This window comes from Triticum urartu, chromosome 7 (assembly GCF_003073215.2).
Source record: "Triticum urartu cultivar G1812 chromosome 7, Tu2.1, whole genome shotgun sequence".
NCBI lineage: Eukaryota > Viridiplantae > Streptophyta > Magnoliopsida > Poales > Poaceae > Triticum > Triticum urartu.
The window spans coordinates 640,886,724-640,892,302 of record NC_053028.1 but is presented as its reverse complement, the minus strand read 5'-3'; the positions used below and the strand labels follow the sequence as shown (position 1 = coordinate 640,892,302).

General features: G+C 45.2%; 1 long non-coding RNA gene across 2 annotated transcripts; it reads right to left on the bottom strand.

Annotated features, from left to right (window-relative positions):
* Positions 1-237: 237 nt before the first annotated feature.
* On the bottom strand, positions 238-4,697 carry LOC125519815. 2 transcript variants are annotated; one of them, XR_007288324.1, is made up of 2 exons: positions 3,908-4,697; positions 238-3,008 (listed from the first exon to the last, which is right to left on the bottom strand). It is a non-coding gene; the product is annotated as an uncharacterized LOC125519815 (long non-coding RNA). The 2 variants fall into 2 exon arrangements; XR_007288323.1 differs by lacking the exon at positions 3,908-4,697 and adding an exon at positions 3,087-3,227.
* Positions 4,698-5,579: the final 882 nt, after the last annotated feature.

Sequence of the window (5,579 nt, the reverse complement as noted above, 5' to 3'; positions counted from 1 at the left end):
AATGTATTAATATTATCACCACTGCTAAAATAAAGAAATTTAGGACATGGTACAAACTTCAGAATCACTACATCTACAGTTCATATGATAAACAACAGTGGCCTGTAGCTCGTACATGTACAGTATCCATGTTATAAGATTGAGCACACTTTCCTCCTGCATCCTGGCTACAGTTGAGTACTGCAATTTGAGTGGCAAAGTAAAGACCCCAAGTATTGAGAGAGGGAGAGGGAGAGAGAGAGAGAAAGAATATATTACATTACTTGACTCTCCAAGAGTGTCACCTCTCAATTGATCCAATAAATTGATATCCAGGTTAAAATATAATAGCTCCAATAAATTGGTAATCTAGGTTTGACTACTATAAGAAACTTACTTCCTATAGCATGTAGACCCTTGAAGAAACGTGTATCATGTAAACTGTAGACACTTGAAGTAGGCCAGCAGCTAAAAAAACTAAATAAGAAGCATGTCAGTCCTAAAATATTGGATCCTTCATCATGCATCCTGGGTTCAGGGGCTCAATCTTGCCAAGAAATTGCAAAACTCTACTTGCTTTAGTTGCTTGTTACCTTGCATACAATGTGTTCTCTCATTCCAACAAATACTTACGGACTAATAGACATAGCCCCAGGCTAGTTGAAGTGGTTTCTGGGAAAGAAAATCATAATATTACAAATTGAAAGATGTCCAAGGAGAAAGATCTGTTTAAGTTGATTATTTGACAAAGTTACAATACTGGAGAAATTGGGATTTATAAAGTCAACTGGAACTAAATAAGAAAGCAAAATAAGTTTATATATTCACTTCTTTCTGTTCTGAAAAATCTATGCATTATGTAAAACACTAAAATAACTACTCCTGATACATCCATTTCTATGACATGCAATTCCGGACAGAGGGAGTACAAAATTTGTAAATTAGAAATAGCAGGCTTGTGACACACTAATAAAACTGCCCTGATGGAGCTGAGACTTGTAAGGCATTATAGATTGCAACACTCTCCATGTGCATGACATAACTTAATGTACCTTTCTTCAAAATTATAGTTTTGCAGGACAATATAAATGGCTTTAAAATTCAAACTATGCTCTGCCCCTACAATCATGCACACACTTGTGTTTTTCAAGATACACAACCAGATTATGGACGGATAATATACAACATCTAGTTTGATGATGCACTTGTTCTTGGTAACCTACAACAAAAAAAACTATTCATTTTCATCTTCTGTTAGAGATAGGGGTTTGTTGTACTGCGGGTACTATTATAGTACAAGGGTTTAGATTCTCTATGGTTCTTTCTTGTCTAAAAACGAATAAGAAAAATAATATCTTCATCAATGATGTTGGCAAAATTCTGTGAAGTCCTTCTAGCTGGTAAATCATTGAAACTAATGGCGATGTTTCCCTACCACCATACAGGAAAAGTTTGTAGCCTGACTGGATCTCCTCTGATTGCAGCGAGGAATTTGCGTCATTGCCACACTCTAAAACTGGAATTTGTCTTTCAGGGAGACTGTGTCGAGTGCAATGGACCTTAGCTTCTGTTATATAAGAAGATCCTATATGACAAACTCTGCTTCATGAATTGGAGTAAGACAACTATTGTCATTATTCTTCTGAACAACTAATAAAATGAAATTATCGACATACAACTCGCATTTAGCATGCATACGTCACGAAGCACGTCCTTCTTCCAGAATAAATAATAGTATAATTCTCAGAAAACACATTCTGTTTTGACTTATTATGGAAAACAAAAGTTCTAGAATGTTTTCTTCCCTGACAGAAACTTGCATTGCTTCCCTCACACTATTACTTCCAATACAACATATTAGATACATATTTTTTATATATTGTTTTTATTTTTATGAAATAAACATGCATGTGTAGATCGTAAGTGATATCATGTTTAGAGTTAACTACCGAACATTAAGTGTTTGGCACATAGCATTTTTGCAGCTTAATAGACAATCAGAGAGGTATTGCAAAAGCAGGAGCATGTACCAGATAATTTGTAGAATCACAACATCTGGAGGTGTCTTCAAAGTTACAGGACAGTTCTATTTCACGTAAAAAAGTTAAATCGCTACTCCCTCTGTAAACAAATATAAGAGTGTTTAAATTACTAAAGTAGTGATCTAAATGCTCTTATATTTGTTTATAGAGGGAGTATTAGATTAAGGGACTGCATTCCTTCTACAAAGTTACTACTCGTACAATTTTACAAACACACCCAAATGCAGATTTGTATGAACAACCAAAACTATGCGATTGCAGTTTCAGACTTTTAATACCACTTGACACCAATATTATCGGAAGTATAGATGGAAGTGCATACTTCGTGTTTATCACATCGACTTGTGATAACAGAAAGGATAACTAAGCACAATGTGCACATGAACCACACTGCTAATTCAAGTCCAATAAACCATGTGAATTTTCAAGAAAAAGAATGTTATGTGATCCAAATGAAATTTTTATTTAGATATACATAGTGTCGATCGAAACTACTGTGGCCTTAAGAGAAGCAGTAGACATCGAGCTAGAAACATACTACATGTAGATAACATAAGTGCCAGGATCCAGTATTCAGTAAGAACAATTAAAACACCAAGTCGCCAAATCAAAATATGTCCATTTGCGCGCTTGTACAGAGATTGAACATGCTGAAACGCAGTGGAAGTAAATCACATGGGTAGCTGATTATATTGTCCTAAAGTGATCTTCTCATACTGAAACCATATAGAAAGTAAATAGCAGATTATATCGTCCTAAGTGATCTTGCTAGAGAGGATTATCCAGAGAAATGACAAAGGAGAAATATAACCAACCTTGACCCGTTTGCAGCATTTGGCCCCCAAGGCAACCTGGGTCATTTATAGATCCAGATTTTATACACCTCATAGTCACCGGCATCTTGCCACAATAGGCCAATACCTAGCCACTCATAGTACCATCATTGTCCATTGTTCTGGCCTGCTGCATTCCTGGATTGCACTACACCTGAAATTGTAGGAGTTCATAACCTGGACACCACAGAGAAAGCTTCATTGGTTGAGAAAATTCATTGCTTTTCACCACCTGCTGTAAGGGAAAGTACCAATCACCCCTTTGATCCTCCCTCTAATATCAACAAGGTGACAAAGTGGCAATGGAGACCAAGGCTTAGCATATTATTTCATTCGATTTGTCTACAACTTGCGTATGTCCTGCAGATTGAAATTGAAGCGGTGCAGACCCTGTGGAAGGAAAGCCAAAGGAAGAGCACAAGTTTGCTACGGAGGAGCGGCTGGGACTGCCCAGGCACAACAGATCGGGAGCAGAAACTACGATCGTCGGGGCGGGAGGGCCGCTGCCATGGCATGGAGACGCTGCTGGAGAGAAGTGACAAGCGGGGATACATGAGAGGTTTCCATGGCCGGCAGCGCAGAGCTGTGGCAACTGATTTTGCAACCGAGTTAAGAAATGTCTGAATGACTACCTACAAGAACATGAGTTGCATCCTCGAGTTGATTTATCCCATGACCCCAATCCAATTTCTTCACTCCATCCCTACAGATAACAAACATATTGTAATGCATATGTTGAGACCTGAGAGCTAAGATCGAAGAACAACCAAAGCAAAGAAACAATTGAGGTTCTCCCAGCAAAGAACTGATGAAACGACAACATAGCTGATGCCAAAATTCAAAACGTGAGCAATGGCCTTTCTGAGTAAAATAGCACATGTGCCATGAGGGAGAGGGCGGGCATTGGAGGTGCTTTACTGGATCCGGTCATGGTGACGAGCGGCTATGTGCAGTGGCAGGAGTACTCGAGGCCGGACATGCTGGTGATGTGCGGCCGAGGCTTTGGCGACGCAGCATATGTTGTTAAGGCGGAAGAGGTAAGAGAAGGAATACCAGGCAGGCAGCAGCAGTGGCGCCCGTCCGCCGTTGTCCGGCACCGGTGAGCTCCGGCCTAGGTCGCCGCACCGCCCCTCCTTTTTCTCTTCTTCTCTCCCTCACCTCTGTGTCTCCTTTCTGTCCAGGAGCCGCGGATGCTATGGATCCTCCCCGGAAGCGGCGCTCCGGCCTTCCTCCTCGTCACCAGCGAACCTCGTCTCGCCGAACGCCTCCGGATCTGCCTCCCCAGCCCCTGCCGCACACGAATCCGTCCCCTGCAAGCCCCGGCCGCCGCCTTCGTTCTGCATCGAGCAGCCACGCCGCCTCCAGCCGCTCGAGGAGCGCGCCGCCTGCCGGCGCGAGAATCGCGGTGCAACACTCCGCTCCCCTGTCAGGCAGTCCGGTGCGCGGCGGTAGGGTAGGGGGTGGCGGCTCACCGGAGGTGGAGACGGGATTGGGAGGCTGCGTTCTTTTTTTTCTACCGCTCCTACCGTTTCGGTTGACTTTTACATGGACTGCGGGTTGAATAACCTGAACCATAGGGACTTTTATGCAAAAACGCCAATGACGTACCACTCGTAGGTAAAGCACTATTCTGATCACAGCGCCCTATATAAGCCGAGCAGGTCCTCCCGAACTCTGTAAGAAAAATAGCGAGCCGGCACGGGCAGAAAAATAAAAAGAAAAAACCCCATCCCCAACCTCCCGATCCCCACCTACCGCGTGCTTTGCGCCACCACCCACCGGCCATGTGCACCGCGCTGCCGTCACCAGCCCCGACGACCTCCGGCCCTACGCGCCGCGCCACCCCCACAAGCCCCGGCTACCTCTGGCCCTTCGCGCCGCGCCGCCGCCACATGGCTCCGACGACCCCCGGCCCTGCGCGTCGAGCCGCCGCCACGCCACCTCCCCGTGCCACCATGGTACCCACGCGCCCACCATCGTCCCGGCGGCGCCATCTCCGGCGTGCCTCCGCCCGCGCACGTCTCAGGTCGGCGCCCCTGCACCTCGATCTCTTGCGCGCCGTTGCCTACGGCTGGGATCTTGCGCCCTGCAACCGCTTCTCCACCACAGCTGCACGAGCGCAACACGGAGACGGCTGCCGTGCTCCATCTCTCACCCATTTCTTCCAACCATGCTCCAATCTGACCTCTATCTCTCTCCGTCCCCGTTTCTCAGCAACAAACAGCGGTTGTTTGTTCTAATATCTTCTCTCTCTGTATTGTACAGTAGCGTATGACCCAAAGGCTTGATGTACCAGCGATCAGAATGCAGTAGTTGGAAAAAAATAGTGGCAGTCGTCCTTCTCACTAGGACCACTTTGAACTTCCCAAAGGAAGGTTCTTTGTAGCGCCAGTCGGAACATGGCAGCGCATGCCGGCACAGCAGAGGAGGTGTGGAGGAGGTGGGTGGGATCTCGCGCCTCTTGCTCATGTGGGTGCAGCGAATATGGTGTGTCGTGCCGCTTGTGAAGTCCAGTCTGGCCAGCCTCTTCAGTTCGATGTGTATGTGCTCAGAGGCGAGCTACTACTGCACTTTGTCTGCTCGATGGCTGCTGTTGTGGCTGTACTTGGATGGCTGCTGCTGTGGCTGAACGTCTGTGTCTGTTTTTGACAGCTCATGTGTTTGTTTTTGACAGCTCATGTTTACAGTTTGTGCTAATGAACATTCGTCCAGGTTCTCTTATGTA